This window comes from Catharus ustulatus, chromosome 2 (assembly GCF_009819885.2).
Source record: "Catharus ustulatus isolate bCatUst1 chromosome 2, bCatUst1.pri.v2, whole genome shotgun sequence".
In the NCBI taxonomy this organism is placed as follows: domain Eukaryota; kingdom Metazoa; phylum Chordata; class Aves; order Passeriformes; family Turdidae; genus Catharus; species Catharus ustulatus.
In genome coordinates, this window is record NC_046222.1 from 19,710,201 (window position 1) to 19,729,806 (window position 19,606).

Consider the following 19,606-nt stretch of genomic DNA (forward strand, 5'->3'; position numbering starts at 1 on the left):
CAATCAAACATATATTACCAAATTGCCTCTGTTGGCAGAGAGGTAGATTGCAAACTTTTTATTCATTTGAAGTGATTTCAGGGTTCCTTGGGAAGATGTTTAATTATTGATATTCTACCTAATGTAGGAAGAGCAAATTTGAGATGGTCCCATTGAGGCAGCCTGCAGGAAAATTTGTATTTTCCTTATCTGTCCTTGTCAGAGATGTCAGTTTGCATGTTTGTATTGTGACTCTCTATTTTCTTTAGGCTTTCCATGATTAAGAAAGAATAGCTAATCTCTGACTAAAAAAAATAAATAAATTAAAACCAAAAACATACAGTTCTGGACCAAACTATCATAAGAGAAAGCTGTGACACTCATTTGAACAGTAAGCACCCAAACAGCAGAACGAATTTGAGTTAGCTGAATTAACAAAACCAGGGTTCCTGCAGAACCATTCTCATAGGAACACCAGTTGAAACTTTTCCCGCTTTTGTGACACTTCTAATCTTTATTCCTGCTTCTTCCCCTGGTCTGTTCACTCCCTGGAGTCTAATTAGGGTTGAGCTCAGTCTGAGACTTTCCATCTACTCATTGCCTGGCAAGTTGCAGGAAGTAAATACCTTCAACTTCTTTGTGAAACCTGATCAATAGATTATTATGGAAGAAAGGCCAAAGAGCCACACAAACTCATATTCATCCAGAGCATGACCATACTACCTTTCCTTTCTTTGAATTGCAAGGGGGAAAAAAAGGGAGCTGCCACGTTCTTTTGAGCATTATGAGTGCCTATGCCTAACTGGGAGTAGACAAGGCTGGCATTCAGGTGCAGAATTTTGAAAAAGCAAGGAGAAACTCAAAGGCTCTCCTATTATCTGCAAATAAGAGTGGAGGGTATTGGGTGGAAGGGGACACATGCCTATTCAGCTGGGTAAGGAATACAATTAACTTCTTGTCTTTGGTTATCTTTTTAATTGTTCATTAGACAGCTCATCTGTGTATACTTGCAATGCAAAAAACCCATCCTACGAATGTCACAGGCAGACGTGCGTGCTGTGCAGCTGTAACTCCTCACGGAACTCTGAGACATGATTTCAGGAGCTTAGCAGGGGAGGGATGAGGGTATATTGATCAACCAGGGAGGCCAATATCTTGAAATAGATCCTTTTATGTTTTCCATAGCTGTAGATGAGCTGTTTAGATTACAAAAACACAGTAAGAGCCAACAGTGCAAGTATCACCTTTGCATGCACCTCAGCAATTCAGAAATGGCTGCTGCCTTCCCACCCTCAGAAGCGCAGTGGGATGAGCGTGCTCAGGAACAACAGTGCCGAATTCCCTAGCTGCACACACCTCCTGAACCTGTGCATCCGCCCCAGAGCACACCTGAAGAGCTAATGCTGTGCCATAAAGCGCTCACGATAAGCAGCTGCTGGGTGAGCTTGTCTCTGCCTCCCCTGCCACCTCCTCGCCCTGAGCAGCAGCGCACGTGTTACTCCGCCTGCCTTCCACTCCAGCAGCTTCTATAAATTCTTCACTGTGCATTAGCCTATTGGTTTATTTACTAGAAGTCAAGAATGCATTTACAACATCCCTCTCTATGAAGCATTCTTTAAGGGAGCTTCCATACTAATTAAGTTAAATGCGATAATGACACCCTGTTGATGGAACTGAAGCTAATGATAATGATGCCATACATTTAGTTGCAAGCACCTACTCAGTTAAATGAATGGTTCTATTGTTTTAACAGCACTGAGTCCCACAGCCTGGGAGACCACAGCAGAGAGAAAAAAATAAAACAATGTTACAATTCAATTGCTTTGCAGGGCAATAAATAGGTTTGAAATGCACTATTTTGGCTTCGATGAACATGTGTCCAATCAATCACCCTGTCCTGGTATACAGAGATATGTACTAGTGGAAATATGGTGATTTCTAAAAATGGAATAATGAAAAATTGATGCCTTTTTAATCAAATGAACACACATTTGCTCTGTCCAGAATATATTTATTTGAACTACAATAGGTACTTGGGAAAAGGGTTTCTTTCAAGAATGTTTGAAAATCAATAATACTCCACAACCTTTGCTGATCAGGTATCAGACCTTTTTTCAGACTGTAAATGTGCACTTAGGACTGAGTGCAAAACAATCTGAGATATATTGCAATTCTTCATTGATTTTATACCCCAAGACTTCCCTGCCTTTTTCTCCAAACACTCTCCCACCAATACAGTACAGTTTTGCTAGAGTGTACCCAGATTTACCTTTCTGAAAGCATCTTCATATAAAGTTTAAAAGGAGGTCTTTTTGGTTTGTTGTTTTTTTTTTCTTTCAAATTATAATGTACCTATAGTAATGTTGATCTGAACAAATGATAGGGTTGCTCTTTATACCTGCAACAGTCAGATGTGTCTCTCATCACAGCTTTCTTCTTTGCTCTTTCTTCCATGATTAAAGAAATATTAAAAGCATTCATCTTCTCAAAAATAATTTTCTAGAGCACAGAAGCTCACAGCTACACAGACCATTATCCTCAGGAGGCAGCTGGGGACTGTGGTAGCTATGCCACAGCCGCACACACCCCTTTTCCAGAAAGTCCCTTTCTGTGAGATGAAGACCATGCCATCCCCTGCAAGCTGTTGCTGAGTAGCTGCTTTGAGATTACCTTTCTCAAAGCATCACTGCCTGAGGAAACTTTCTCAGCCATTTCTGTGGTGGGTGAAGTGCCAGGCTAAGCAGGAGCACCCCATCCTGCAGCAGAGCTGTTCCCTCACACCCCTGGGGGTTCTCACTCTCCCTCAGCCCCAAAATCCCAGATAGCACTGGCGAGGGAGAGCAGCTCACCCCGGGGCTGGACAGCTCCAGTGCTCCCTGTCTGCTGTGGCCACACCTGCTGTCTCAAAGCATGCAAACGAGTGAGCTCAGCTATCTGCAGCGATTAGTAATCATTCCAATATACCAAATTTGGTCTGGAGGACAGATCAGCTACGTGTGTTTGAGCCATGGGCTCCGCCATATTATTCTTTCTGTCTGCTTCCTACCCCTTCTCTGGCTAAAAGCATGTTTTTGAGGGTAGCCTGCTCTTCTGATCACACATTTGATTTTGTGAGACTGACCAAATATCTTGCAAGGCCAACTCATTGTTGCTCACATTTATGTGGAATTAATTTCTGGCCCTAAGATAAACTATCACTTTTCATTCATTCCTGTAACCTCTCATGCACATCCTTAGCATGACATCCATAAACACTTCTATTAAAATCACCACAATTCAGATGCATAAATTTAGAGCATATCCATATGTGACTGCAAGATTTTGGCCTGTTTCTACCAACAGATTTCTGCCTGTTTCTGACATTTCATGTCTACTGAACCCCTATGACTTTGCATATTTAGAAAACATCTGCTTTAGTTAACAGAGTCCATACTCCTATTTTTCCCATCTTTTGTTTTTATGTTCACCCTCAAAGACATGACAGCATCTAGTGTAAATGGCAGCAATATGCTGTGTGTATGCAGAGCCTAATAGATTCCATCTCAGACTGATATATATGGGAAACTGAACCAATACATTTTTAAACCCATAAGATCTGAAGATGTCATCTACAGCCTTGTAAATTACAAACTTTTACTGGTTTATTTTTACAGTTGATGATTTTAAAATATAAAATTTTGCATTATCACTATGTAATAGCACAAGCTTTAGAAACATGCTGCTACAGAAGGGAGCATATATTAAAACACAGAGTATTCAAGGGAGCTTTATAATGCAATTTTAAGCTCTACAACTGACTGAATAATAAAACTGTAAAGCAAGATATGAAACACTGTTTGCTAATAACAGAAAAGTGAAAACTTTATTAGATTTCTGTGACTTCAGAAACCAGCAAGGAAAAAACAGATGCATAGAGGACATTTAATTAAGGATAAAGACTGACTGAGTCATGCTGGGGCATCTGGTCACCCCACATTAAACTGAACATGACAGTGAATAATAAAGTATGCAAGAATGACATTAAAATAACTGAAAGACAGCTTTGCAAGCTGATATGAGTAAGGAAGTCTTGAGTTAAGGTCCCAGATCCTCACTTTAAATCATCCTCCTGTAGCTGAACCACGTTGCAGTCACAGTCAGTAACACTGTTTTTGAGGCCAGGTCAAGATCAGAGACACAAATGGCCAGAAAAATCCTCCAAATTTTGCAGGGGCCAAGAGGGGCTACACTGCCTTGTGGAGCTGTTTGAGCCCAGCACACTCCCCAGTAGTTTCTCCTGCTCCTGGCTTTCCAGCCTGACAAGTGTGGCACATGGTGCCCTTCAGGCTCTGAGCTACCCAGTGCCCTGTGTAAGATCCAAAACCTCCTGTCTTCTAGTAACAAACCTAAAAGAGAGAGGAAGGGAGGGAGGAAGGATCACAGGATGCACAAAGAGCAGAAAACATCAACAAATACATAAAACTCCTCTTTTATCCAACTTTTCACATATGAATCCAGTGCTGAATCTTGTTAAAAATTTTTTTTTATCCCAGAGGTTAATGCCTACCAAACTCATGCCAGGTCAAAGTTTTGAAAATACTACATTCCTTAGAACTCTGTGAAAACAAGAGAGCCACAACTCACATCCCCAAAGGGCACTGCTGAGGTGGGGGGTCTGCAGTGAAAAATGCTACAGTCACCCAAAGCCTGCAAGCTGCTTCAGGCACAGTTTGTGCCTTATTGAGCACATCTACATGGACCCAGTTTTTACCCCAAATGGACAGCTCTCCATCTGAACATCTCTCCTCACAGTATTCTCCTGAGTAGACTTCATGGTGTCCAAAAGGGGTGACCTTGTACTGCTGCTTTAGGATAAAATTCAATTAAAAAGTCTGCCAGCCAAGAGAGGCCCCGAGAGAGCCAGGCTTCCTTAGTTCCCATGCTCTCAGCCCTATACAGTGCTAAACCAGAAAGGGTTTTATTCTTCCAATTTCTTTGGTGCATATGCTAATTTTTTCTCTACATTAAAAATTTCCCAACCTGGGGTTAGTCCCCCTCCCTTCAGCTCATCAAAAGAGGACCCTCCTGAAATGCAATGATCTTGTTCCAAATCTACTGAAAAATGTGTTGCAAATTATTTTGAGACACAGGGGAGCCCTACAGCTTTGCAGCTTGTACATGTTAAGGCTACAGTATTATCTTTTCAGAGCAAAATTGGGGATGAGAGCCAAAGTCATTCCAGAGATGCCAGTCGTGCCAAGTCCCCTTGAGTGGATTCTATTTTTGCCTGGAATCAGGTGCAAGATCAAAATATCATTTTGTTGCTGAGCTAGGGAGAAATTACACCTCTTACTTAACCTCACCTTCATGGAAGAATTAAAATCAAAGAAGAAAAACAAAAAGCAGGAAAAATAAGCAAGTGTTGGTCTGTGCAACCCTAAATCTGGTATTACTTTCTTAGTAATACCTGTGGGAATTTGCCTCCTGTTTTCTGAGTGTGGCTTGACCATACTTTGTGTGGAATAAGTTCAATTTCTTACATTTGGACTTGTCTCCAACATCTGGAGCAGTATGTGCAAAATTTGGTACAATGTGACCTTCTAGGAAAACACTACCTCACATGGGCCTTTCACAGCAGCTCCTTCTTCTACCACTCCCCCCTTCACTAATCTCTTCTGGAAGACTGGTCCTCAAAGAGGTTTTTTTTTTCCCTTTTTTAAATATGCCATGCACGTGGCAGAAGAATAAAAAAAACAGCAGAATTTGAGTAAAGAGAGAGAGGCAACAGCATGAAGTGTTCTGAAGAGATAGGAGATCAAAAAAGGTTTCGTTCCCACATGCCTTAAAGGTCTATTCATATACACAATAGGCTCATCATATCTGGAATTACTTTGCACGGTAGCTCAGTGTGTGTGCGCTTTTATCAGCTGCCTTCCAAAAGTGCATGCCTTCAGGAAGGACAGCCTGGAACAGGCAGGAGAGCTGGGCACCCAGAGCTGGCTGCTGCAGCTGCTGGGAGCAGAAAGTCCTGCTTTGGTGGCAGCCAGGTCTCAGACACTCAAGTGTGAGGTTTTGAAGACAAACACACTTGAGATTAAATGTACACACACACACACATATATATATATATATCTATATATATATGTGTATCTATGGAATTAGGTATCCCTGGGACCATGGGATGGTCATGACAGATATTTGCATCCCAGCGTCCTGAACTCTGTGTTATCATTACCCCAGCCAAGGTATTTTCCTTTTCCTCATGGGATCTCTCTCTAGCCAGGGGTCCTCTAGTAGGGACAGAAAAGGGGAGATAGAGCTCATGGAAATGCAGCAATTATCCTGTACAGGGAGATCTTTTTCCTTCCTCCTCTCTGTACTTCAGCTCATGTTGAAAGAACTCAATAAAAGTCGTCTCAAAACATCCTTTCCAAGATGCCCTCTAAATGAGAAGGTGAAATGGGAAATTAAAAAGAAAAATACAGCAACATCTGCTCTTTCCTTGAAAGCATCTTTCTTATTTTCTGGCCATCCCATCTTCTTAGGCCCCTTTCCTTTGGGAAAAGCCATGCCTCATGAGATCCTACACCCCAGGGAGCCATAAATGCATTACATTTTCAAGGAGGTGTCAGTCAGTTTAGGGAGGTCTGGCTCATGATATTTTAGTATCTCTCTTTGACAATATTGCCCAAAACCATAATGCAGATTTCAATATTTCACAAGTATTCATGAGAGAAATAAAAGCAAGAAACAATATAAGTGTTATCTTCAAAAATGGCAAAACCTACAGAAATATTGGCGTTTAAGCAAGTATTGCAGACATCAAAATCTATGCTAAGACACGACTTCCTAAAAGGCTGGTAAAAGGAAAGGCCAGCATTAACATCACTTAGCATTAATTCTTCCTTCACATAACACCCAAACAGCTTTTAAATATAAAGGAAAAAAGTGCTTTTAACTGAACTGGAAGATGCAAATGGTCTTACACTGGAAGCAACACCATCATCCCTCTCTTTTCACCCTACATTTCTGGACTTTTTTATTTTAGCCTGGAAAGCTGGAATGTTAGATTTGAAGTAGCTGCTTTAATCTCTGCTCTTCTGCAGCTCTGGTCTCTTCTCAACTACTCTCTGCCAGTTTGACTCCTCTGGCTTTGGTGTGGCTGTATCAGAACACCTGAGGGGAGTTTAATTTGGTTGTCAGTCCTCCAGAGTCGACCCACACTCCTCAGCTGTGTTGGCTCTGCAGGACTGATGGGAATAAAAAGTAGGTAAGAACTTATTTGTGACTGAAGTCAGCAGATATGACTCTGCACAGGGGTAGCAGATGTGTCGAGTAAGAGCATTTTTAAATGGTGTCTTCTCAAAGTGAGATTTTAGTGTAAGTTATACAGCACACCGGTTTTGTGATCTCTCAGCCCCGAGACTGTCCCTGTAATATTAATTGTATACTTTCCAAAGTGCTACCCTAAACATTTTTCTCAGTGCTAGCAAAAGTAGTAAGAAATGGCTGGTACCTTCCAATAAATATAAATTTCCTCTTACTTCTGAGGTAATCTAATCCATACAGATGCATTTCAAGGTCTGTCAAAGTTATTCAGGCTCATTCTGCAGCAGCCTGAACACCCTCTGCCCTGGAGTTTTACCAAGATATACTATGGAAAAAAATCCAAGAGTAGGTGAATTGGTAATATGAGCTATTTCTGGATAAAACTGGGATATTTATTAGGCAAATAAACCAACAAATGAAAAACACAAAGAAGATGCCAAACACGAAAATGACACTCCTGTCACTGTGAGAAACATTGAGAATTGCTCAACCCGAATAAAGCATAAGATTTAATAAACTGTTCTTGCAGATGTGGTTATAAGTAAGTTTTAGCAGCAATAGGTTTCACTGCTATTTGGGCTTAGAACCAAAAGCACTGATGAAGCTCAATGGCCAACATAATTCAGGGGAGAGCTAAATAAAAGTCATTGTAGCAGAACTCCATGGCATACAAATATCCAAGCATGAATAACATGATGCTGGCTCACGCTGGTCCTTTTGTCTGCCTGTATCAACAGTGTGGGTGTCAGCAGATTCTACCCCAAATACACCACCAATTTTGCAACCCAGGAAACCCAACCACATGGCAAGGGGCTTAGAAATTTGAACAAGCTGATCCCAGTGCACAAGCAGGGCCCCTGTGGTGTGCAGAGAATGGTGCCTAATCTTTTCCTATAGGGATTCTATCCTTCAGCTCACAACATCTAACCTCAGGGGTCTGTGAGGCTCAGTAATGCAGTGAAAATCCTTGCATATAAAATTTGAACATCACTGCCTGTCTTGGGTTACAATACAGAGTGTGATAAAAGGTATCTATTCTATCACCACCTGTTGAGGGTGGGGGCAGTGATCCTTATCTCCACGGGAAATATTCTGCTAATGGGCCATCCATTGAAACCAGGCAGGCCATTGTTCTTTATCTTTTCAGAACCCATCCTTCCTCCAGCGAGTCATTTTCTGCTAATGTCCCATTGAGTCCCACTGTGTGACTGATAAAATTACTGCATCCCATTGGGAGTTACTCCAGCCAGGGGGAAGAGCCCAACATTTCTTACCAAGATAAAAACAGAGGTTTTGGGACACTAAGGTAGCCCCTTTCTCCACTGGACTCCAGAGGAAAACCGGATTTCTCCACATCACCACTGGACCTCCAGAGGGAAACTGCACCTTGTACAGGAGCACTGCTCCAACTGAGCCACATCTGTCACTGCAGGAGGATGCAGCCACCATTTAATGGGACTGCTACCAACACCCTGCCTGACATGGTGTCAGGTTGTACTCTGACTCTGTCAGGGTTTGGAGTTTGTTTCTTTGTAGTACTGTATTTCTATTTTAATTTCCCTAGAAAAGAACTGTTATTCCTAATTCCCATATCTTTGCCTAAGAGTCTCTTGATTTCAAAATTATAATAATTTGGAAGGAGAGGGATTTACATTCTCCATTTCAAAGAAAAGCTCCTGCCTTTCTTAGCAAAACACTCCAAACTAAAACACTGTCTCTAACAAGCCTCTCCCTACGTTCAATGCTTCCATGCTTTTGGGAACAGCTCCCTAACCCTAACACAGAGCTCCCCACCAGCTGCAGCACCAGCAGCCCTGCCCTATCCCCCAGCTGGGAGGCTGCCCTGGCCTCTCACCCTCTGCCCCATCCCTTCATCCCCAGGGCAGGGGCAGGCACTGACTTCCTGGGGAGGGCAGGGAGCAGCCCTTTCTGTCATGGTTCAATACCAAACAGCAACTAAGCCCACACAGCTACTCACTCATTCCCCACCCCTAAATAGCATCAGGGAGAGAATCAAAAGAGTAAAAGTGAGAAAACTCAGGGGTTAAGATAAAATTTAACAATGTAGAAAACCTGAGAAGTGCCAGGATGAAGGATGCTTCTGCTGGGGACATTCCAGCTCCCCAGTGCCCAGTAACACAGGGCAATGAGGGCTACCAAGAGAAAAAAAAAAAAGTTCCATAAGGATCAGAGCACTGCCAGAAGTCAGGGACTTGCACAGACAGGTCAGCAAGAACATGTGTGGTCACAAGGACCTGCCCTCACCACAGTAGCTCCCCAAGACCCCAAACAGGCAAGAGAAGGGCCCATTGCTCCCAATGCATTCACCACCTTTGTCTAACAGAATGGTGCAGAGCACTGCAGAGACTCTTATTTACACCTAAGATAAATAATTTGATAAATAGGCCCTATTCAATGGCTTTCAAATTATATGGCTAGTCCAAGAAATGGAGAAATCACCCCAGTCTATGTAAGGACTACAAAAAAGAAGAAAAAAAATGTCTAACAAACATTAAGATGGAATTTAAAATCCTGGTCATCCTTTATCACTTCAGACTGTAGACCAGGATTACAAGTAAATTTTATTTTCCTGTAATAAAACATTCCTCTTTACAACAGGAACATCGAGCTGACATTTGAAATAGACCATTTGACTGGAATTACCCCAAGAGCGAATGCTGCAAAGTGACTGCATCACTGCACACGGCTGACAGTAATTATTAATAGGACTGCTCTTCTTTTGATAGGCATGCATACAGGTGGCTGAATAATGGAAACATTTGTGAACAATTGTTTGGTGGCAGAAAGAAAACCTTCTGCCAAAATTTTAATGCTTAAACACAATGCAATTAACCAGCTCCGAAGCCCAGCTCTTGCAAAAGCAGGGTCGTTTTCATGGCACCGGCTGAGCTCTACAGGAGCACACGCAGCAGAAGTGTTTAGAGGGTCAAGAGTGGATGAGGCAGAGGCAGTTAGACTCCCAAATACCCTCCCTAAGCCACACTTAGTGGCTTTAGGGAGTTATTTTCACTTGGATTCAATCAGAAGCATCTATTGCTAGAGCAATATGCAGAGAAGGGTGAATGGAGTCCTGACCAAGCAGGCAGCTCTGCAACCATATAAATACCCCATATAGTGCTGGAACCCACAGTATATCTGCTGATGAAAAGAAGAGGGAGAAGTCTCTTTAGCTCTTGCAGTAAATCTGAATCAGGGTTATGCCTGTAATAGCAAAGGGATTCACTGACTAAATCAGAGAGGATCTCTAAATCCAGGAACTGAATAAAAATGTCAACATAAAACAGGCAGCAATTGCCACATTTCCATCCCAAAATCAGAAAACTAGATTTTGGATTGCCAAGGGAGGCAAAGAAATAACCCTTTTTTACAAAGGGTTTATGAGAAGATCCCAGGAGGGCAGGAGGAAAAATCTTGCTTCATTAAAAGAAATGGTAATAAAATAATACAATGACAATATAACACACCAAACTTAAAATTCATTATCCTTAACCAAACAGGGACATCCACATGTAGCCCATGCTGGGCTCAAAGAGCAATACCTGACCTGTGAGTGTTTCTCCTGTCAATGCTCACACATTTCATTTAATCTCAGGCACTTGATGCTGCTCCTCACCCCAGGCACATTACAGCGGAGCCCATCCTGGGCCACTCATGACCCCAGTCTGGGAACTGCTCTTCCTGGCCTGACCTCACACCTACCTCAATGCCATGGGCTCAGCAAAGCTCTTGGCCAACCTATGACTCTCTGTTTGGGTAGCATGGGATGCTGCTCTGGCTGGTGCCCCTGCCCCACTGTCCTTCACTGGACAGCACTGCCCTTGCTGCTCCCTGGCAGGAGCTCCCTGCTTCCACCTTCCTCCTTACCACCTGTCCTTGAAAAGCACCTGTCTGGGAGTTCCAGCATCTCCAGATCTGCTGATAAGGGCTCCCACACAAATGCTCACTGAGGGCACATCTCAGAAAACACAGTGGTTTTAGTATGCCCCCAAAGCTCTTCACCGTGAGTTTTCTGCCACAACAGACACATGACTGCCTCCAGCCTGATCCATGGCATACTTGGAACAATTTCACCAAGCCATGCTATTTTCCCCCTCCACTCATGATCTCCTTCTGTCTTCTTTTCTCCCTGTTTTTAAGTTACACAGTTTTCAGGTAGTCAAACTTTTATAAAACTTATGAGATCCATCCAAATAAACTGATTTTAAATAGATTAGTCTAAATGACTAAAACACTGAAAAGAATAGTCACAGCATTTCGTAAAATCAAAGAAACATTTCTGTTGGAAGGGACTTTAAAATCCAACCCTGCTGCCATGGGCAGGGACACCTTCCACTAGACCAGGGTGCTCAAAGCAATTTCTACTGACTGGCCTTTGCAGTATCCTTTAAAGAAATGCATATTTTAAATGTAGGATCAAATGTTTTTGTAACCTCGTTTTTAGAAAATTAATGTCACCAGTTTTCAGTAAAAAAGCCTCCAAGCATTTCTACTTAATGTTTTAAAGAGGGGAAAATGAGTAAATGCAGTTGGATGTCTTAGGAAAAAATAATCAAAGAGCCTGAACTGTAAATTGTCCAAAACCAAAATACATCCTTCAGCTGGACTTGTAATTGATGCCAGCTATTTCAGAGAAGGAAATAGCAAAGGTTTACCACTTTTCTCTCACATTTCAGAATTTCAGATCTATATTGGCTTTATGATCTTAAAGAGTAAATGCTATCTGACACTGACTGATAGGGCAAGAGTTATTCCAGGGTTTTGCTAGTCTGCTTACACGTGAAAGAAGGAAAGATAACAATCATGGAGTAACTGGAGTCCCTCCTGTTCAGCTGAGTGAAGCCCACATAGGGACCTGCCTACTGAGGACTTTAAAGTCATCTCATCATCTGGGGAGTGACTCCAGCACTGGGCTCACTTCCACAGCTTCAGGTGGGAAACACCAGCTGTCCCCAGCATGTGTGAGCAGTTGGATTGAGGAAAACACTCATCACAAACAAACAATCTCGGCCAACTCTTCAAGTCCAACTTCAGCTCAGTGTCAATTAAGGGAGAGGAGCAGCTGGTGCCACCTTCAGCACCAACACCTGCCCGAAAGGACATGGAGGCAACAACCAGCATGAAGCCTCTGGGAGGGAGCACAGTGCTGGCAGGGAGAATTTGAGGAGCACGTTGGGAGGTCAGTACCTAAAACTGCGGTCACTGTAGACCTCACTGGATGACACTGCCAGAAAAGTCTCGATCACACACTGAATTAAGTCAGGGACCAGCTAAAGTGTCAAGTGCTGAAATCCCCAGGGCTTCAGGACAGCCCCTCACAGGCCTACAGAAAAAGGGGAAAAAAGCTGTTGCATCTCTTTGTTGTTGCTAAAAAGTGATGTAAATGTAGAAATACACGGATAAGGGCACTGCCAAAGCCTGCTGTAGGATTCCTGAATGTTGCCATGCCAAATGCCAAATCTTTCATTACAGCAAAATTTCCAGCTGCCTTACTTGAAAATGAATTGTTTCTTGTCACTAAGGCAAAGCTGTCACATGCCAAAGTGAAAAAAAAAGGCCAAATAAAATCTGCTGCCTCTCATTAGATCAAAGGTTGGCAGAAGAAATAAACCACCACACAAAATGACATTTATTCAGAAGAGCAATTGACTACAGAGTCATTTGTCACTTTTAATAATACTACAGTTGTAAAATGATGATAACAGAAATCAAGTTACCCTAATGGTAATAAAATATTTGTAAACTAAACTTGTTCATTTTGACTATAAAAAAGACATTGAAATAATTCAACTGCAGAGAATAAAATTGAAATGGGTCTGTAATTACATAGATTTTCAGCACCTTCTTTATGAAAATAACTAAGTGCTGATGACTCCCACATTTCTGGCACCTTACTCTGCAAAACAAAAGATTAGAAATATATACCAGATGTACAGAAAAGGGGCCTGCAGCAACATTTCAGAAGTGATGCATACATTTCTTCCCATTTCTCCTTCTTATTAGTAGCATGCCAAGTGTCATATCTCATTAACCAAGTCAGCCTGTATGCCAGAGAAATTTCACTGAGTGAAGTGAAGGGATACAGCACTATTAATGAAGTCACTGGATCTCAAAATCCTCCTCATCACCATCAAGGAACACACTGCAGGATTTTTGGCTATTTTGATACACAATCACGCTGTCAAAACACATACTGTTGTGACCCAGCATGGATTTTTTATCCTAGATGACCTACCTCCACAGGTTTGATGAATGCAAGCTAAGGATTGCAAGAAATTCATCACTTTCTCTAACCCTTTAGGTTTCTTTAAATTGTTTTGATCTAATTTCCAATGATTTCCCTGGAACATTTCATGTAGAACCAAGTTCCAGGGCTGTCAGCTGTAAAACATGCCAGTCCCAAAGGAAAGAGGGCAGGGAACTGAAGAGCACCATAGTACCCTGAGTGCATCCTAGGCTACATTGGCTACATTCCAGGATCCCTTGTGCTGCTGTTTAAGATTTTAGTTTATTTCAGATTAGAGTCATGTGAGTTTCTTAATTACATCTAGATTTTAGGAAAGTCTTTTTTTTTTTTTTTTAATCTCAGAGTAGTGCCAGTGCATTTCAATTTTTAACATGCCTTCCACTCAGGTTGGATCTAAACTGTGCCAAAATCAATGAGACTGGTACTTCACCTCAGACCCACCACATATGATAAACAATAATGGATTTTGAAACTGGATGACCTGACTGATTGCACAGGAAATTTTTCAGGTTTTGAAATGGCTTTGGCTGCTGGGACTTGTTTGTCCTGTGACAGAGACTTACAGAGAAAACCTGGACCTTAGGGAAAATGGCAAGAAACCAAAAACTGAAGCCAATATATAAAGGCATGCCAAAACTCTTGCCAGCAAGGTTTTTATAGCTGCATTTACAACCATTCCCCACTGTTTGTTTGGGTTTGTAGTTTGGGTTTCTTTTTTAATTAAAAAGGCTGTGATCAGCACTATGCAATGCTCCTGCCATTGAGGAGGGAACCCATAAGAGCCGCTTCTGAGGACTTCAGAAGTCCACATCTGCAAGTCCACCATAATCTTTGAAAAAAAACTATAAAACCAAACTATAAGTAACTGTATCAGTTAAAACCATATCAATACCTGAATAACTAATGTTAATATTGAAGTAGCCAGCAAAGGTGCTTGGCAGAAAAGAACAATTATCCACAGGTTCCTTTCCTGCCCCAGAATGAGATTTCAAAAAGCAAATATTTTATCTCCTATGTTATGGTTTATGGAATTACAGGGGTTTTGCTTCAATACTGTTTTTATAAGCACATTTCTGGTAATTTTATATATATGTTTGTATATAAAGTTTATCACACTTAAAGGACGAGTCACGTGCTTTGAACACAAGCAAGCTCAAGTCCTGGGACAGGTTTCTTGTGTGGATCTTAGCACACAGGGTGGTCTTGTGCTGCAGAGGCATCATTTCAGTACTTATAGGCAAGCTGGAATCAGTGAAATTAATCCAGTGATGCTGCATGAAAATTGACACCAGTAAAGCCACAGTCTCAGCTGGGGTTATGCACAGTTCGGCCACACTGCTGGGATTTGCTGGCAGCAGTGCTGGACCAGGAATTCTGGAGCTGGGTCATGGCCCCTCCTCTGGTGCTCTGAGTCCAAGGATGGTCACCAGGCAAGAAGGGATCTGCTTGATAATTAAGAGGTCTGAGCTTTCCACTCAAACCCAAGTGGCACCACACACACACAAAATTTCCTCTCACTGGGGGACTCTCTGGAGAAAGCCCCTCGAGTGGTCTGTGGTCTGTATACAAGTACCCAATGCCACATTTTGTACTTCCACCTCCCACTTGTAAAGGGAACCTCTGCCAACACAGTCCTCCCTTTCCCCTCTCTCTGGAGGGGACCATGCCATTCATGCAGAGACTGACTCGTGCAAGCCCAGCAGGGCTCATTAGTCTGTGTTTTATTGCCATGCTCATGAGGACCAGATCCAGCTCTGGAAACTGCATGCCCACACTCCAATGGCATGGACGAGATTTCAGAAAACCTTGCCTGATTGGAGCTGCTCCAGGGAAAGCTCGCCCAAGTGTCTATTGGCTAAGTGCTGAACTAAAATAGGTAATTAGTTGGGAGCAAAGTGCAGTGGTATCACCTCTAGCTTCCTTTGGAGCCAGCTCGTGCTCAGCCAAGCTTATTACTTCTGATTCCAGTCCTCTGCAATTCAGAGGACTTTGGGAAATCTCTGCTGTGCCACAGCATGACACAAACAGAGCCAGCTGGGGAGCAGCTGTGGCCAGCTTAGATGTCTTTCATCCTAAGGGTAGACAGGCCCACTGAAGAAACATTTAGATGCTCTGCTGGCACACAGCTCTCTGCAGGTGCAAGCACCCCATCAACATCTGCCAGCTGCAGAAGGCAGGACAGAGTAACCAAGCATGGCATCTGATTCAGTTAAACATTATTTTACCAATTACAACTTACTGGTTGTATATCTTCTTAAAATATCATCATGTAGCATCTAAAAGATATGCAACTGTAACTGGCTTTGGTTGGTTTGGGGTTGTTTTTTTTCCTCTGCAACTGAAGATAATCATAGTAATCTCTGGAATGAAAGTAGTGATATTTTAGCTCAATCAACTCATAACCTAATTCACCTCAAAAATTAAATTCTTCCATTTCACTAAAAAAATTTAAAAAATTAAATAAATCTCATGCTATGGAATAAAATCTAAGTGAATTTTTGAATTTTCACAAGACATGCCCAAATGCACAATCCACCCAACCAGTCATGCCCAAATCTAACCTACAATCAGTCTCTGAGAAGAACTAATGAGATTTCATACCCTGTTTAATTTCCATGTGCAAAACTTGGTACACATTTCTGTCCCCAAATCTTCTAAGTGCCCCAAGTGTCAGGGAAAATTGGGTCCATAATATGCTGAACATCATTTTCAGTCTTTGAGAAAACAATGCATGAATCCAAGATCCTGACACTCATCAAATGTACAAAGTGCCAATGCAATTACTCAGCTCTGACCATTCACTGTAGCTTTAGGAACATGCTCAATTCTCAATTTTAGTCCAAATCATGACTTTGACACAAGAAGGAAAAATAGATGCTGTCACTGGTAGCAGGCGAAGAAACAATATATTATTGCACAAATCCAATAGATCCTGATTTTGTCATGGGACTGACTGAAGCGATGAAGCTCAGATGGATAAATGTGGGCTACAGCCCAGCACTTCTCAGCCTGCTGGCCCTCTCGATGCACACACTGCTGCCAGGGCCACCCTAGGCTGATGGAATGATACTCATTAATTTCAGAGGCATTGGCTCAGTCACTACATTTTCCAGAGCTGATGTGGGAGGGCCACTGAATCCAAATATGCCAGAGAAGTGTCTGGCATGCAACAAGAAATAAAATATCTGCAGTCTAAAACTAAATTATAGGCCGAGGTATTAATTTTGAAAATGCCTTTTTAAGATGATACATATGTTCTTTTGTATATATGTATATATCAGACACAGGACACTGCTACAAACACATCTCAAGCCTGCTGTCACTATCTTAGGATGAAGGACAACTAAAATGTGTGGTTTGTTTTCCCCTTCTAAGAGCCAGAGGACCTTATGTTCCATGTTCATCACTTTGCCTCTTTCCAGTCCTTAAAATAGCATGCATATAAGAGGAGACTGAATGAAGTGCTTCACCCAGCCTTGTTTCCAGCTACAACTTAAATGATTTTTGCACATGATTGGAATAATTTGCTGTTTATTTATCTTTGCAAGTGTTTTGGAAGACCTCTTGTAATACCAACTGTTTTTCTCTGCTGGGTTGCTGCTTTCACTGCCTCAGGCAGTTTGCCTCTGTACAGTCACAAAAAGGGATGTGGTCCTCTGGACTTTATGGCCATTGAGGGTTGTCAAGAGAGAACTGCAGGACAGACGGACTTCTCAGCCTGCAAAATCTCTCTCTCCATCAGCCCACAGCTATCAATGCCCAGTGGGGCTTGCTCCAAGCAGCTCACACAGAATTCCCAGAGAGACACTGGAAGGAGTGGAAGCTTTCATTGCTGTCCTAACAATGGGCTTAACCACCAAAGAGCAGCTGCTCCTGAGCAGTCTGCCAAATATGAGCATGGGCTCAGAGATTTTTGCTTTTTCCCTCTCCATAGGCTGGACTCTGAGACTTATCACATCCCTGCCTGTGCTGCTCAAGGACTGTGTGCTTTAAATTACACTTATGGTAACCATGGTGAAATGCATGGTCCCATTTCTTATGAATAAAGGCTTTCCCAAATATCTTCTAATGTGACTGCCCATGAGCAAAAACTTATTCTTTGACATCCTTTCCTCCCTGCCCTCAGCTCTGATGAATACAAAAGATGCATCAAATTTTTTCCACATTGAAAAAACCTGCAATATTACTCACAGGGTCATGAGGCAGAAAAATGCAGTCAGTGCAAGGAGGTCAGCCCATACAAAGCATTCACATATTCCTGGCTCAGGAATTTAGATTTTTCTGAACATCGTAGTGTTCATTATAACTATCAAATTTAGGATTTGCTCTTGACTTGCAATTTCCATGTACAGGTCAAGTAGTCAGCTCTAACAGCTTCACCAGCAATTTCTTACAGCCACTCAGTGATTCACTTTTAATTCTCCCTCATTTGCCCAATTAGCATTCTGTTAATTAAACACAGAAAGTGCCTTTACTTTCCTCAGAAAAACACATTCCTGCTTAACCCTTGATTTATATATGTACCTCTGCAGGCTGTTTCAATGAGATTAGAGTTTGCACACTGTTTTTGTTCTTGGTTTGTAGACATTATTCTGAGGAAATCTTGCAGTGTAACATCAGACTCGCTGTCTGGCGTTTTTACTGGAATTTTGCCTAGTGTAGTTTGACTGCTGAGATAATTAATAGTCTTTAGTAACCATGATTCCCTGCTTGTGAACTTCAAAGACGGCAGCAGTTTAATATTCTTTCTTTGACTTTAAATAGCAGACAGTTATTACAGCATTACATGATTTGGAAGTGAGGGACTGCACAGGAACTACTAATTGAAGTTGGCTAGAGGGCTTCACCAAATCTACCTTGAGTCAAGCTGTGTATGGGGAAAGGATTATATGATTTTTCTAATTCTCCCTCTGTTTCCATCTGAACTCTGTCAAATTCAAATTATTGTATTATCCAGCTTATATTTCAACACATTACTGTGAGCCTGTCCCAGAACCACCCAGTGCTTAGGGACTTCCAGCTGCGGGCTCTGCCTTCCGCCAGGCTTACACAGCTCTGTTCTCACCTCCTGCTCAGCCTGAGGCAACATCAGGATTTGTGCCTATGTGTAACCACAAAAGCTGTGTATTTCAAGTCCCTTCACAGGTCTTCAAACATCCTGAGAAATACCTCCACATATTTCCTTTCTGTTCTCCTGCCTCTTCATTTCAATGTCACACCTTTAACAAGCACCAACCAGGTGTTGTGTAATGACATGAGACACAGCAATTAGGGCACCTCTCTATGGCTTCAGAGGTGTGGGTATGAGTCTCTGTTGTGCTCTTGGGCCAAAATTTGCTGCTGCTCCATAGAGGAAGAACATGGCTTCGTCCTCCTCTTAACTGTAGCTAACAGAAGCTCTGAGCACAGCTATGCCTGTGTGGAGACACTCGCCCATAAGCTTCCCTGTACCCTTGCAATAACAGGGGGTTTCTTACAGCAGAAATCCCAGAAAAAATACTGCCTGATTTACCAAAGGTACAGGCATACACCTCTGTGATATCTGAACTGAGTTAAGATTACCAGCCCTTCTTGTCCACTATTAGACTTGAACAAAGTCCATTTGATTTTTCCCCAAGGACTCATGAAGCCAAGATACTGCGCAAGAGAGATTTCATGGCAGTGTTTCTTCCAAAGCTGGGCACAACATTACAGTAGCTAGACTAATCCACATTCCAGCCATTCATAGCCAGGAGAGATAAGGCCATGGGAATGCCACTCCATCCAGGAATGCCACTCTGTCTGGGAATGCCACTCCATCCCTTGGCTCCCTTCGAGGCAGGGTGACAATGCTGCTTTGCCTTTGGAGTGGCATTCCCAGACGGAGAAATTCTCAGAAATGGAGAACAAAGGAAGCCCAGGTTGTGTTGCTGAGAATTTCTAGAGTAAGGAAAGCCCCTTTATAGAAAATAAACAACTGACAAAAAGCTCACAACAACAACACAAACAAAAAACGCAAATGAAAAGAGCACATGGTTAAGGAGGCATATGGTTAATTACTAGGCATATCATTAC

General features: G+C 42.2%; 1 long non-coding RNA gene across 2 annotated transcripts in view; it reads right to left on the bottom strand.

Moving 5' to 3' along the window:
- The window catches only part of LOC116992857, a 43,833-nt gene that overhangs the window by 3,247 nt on the left and 20,980 nt on the right, over positions 1-19,606 (bottom strand). The gene's annotated exons all lie outside the window — the stretch shown is intronic.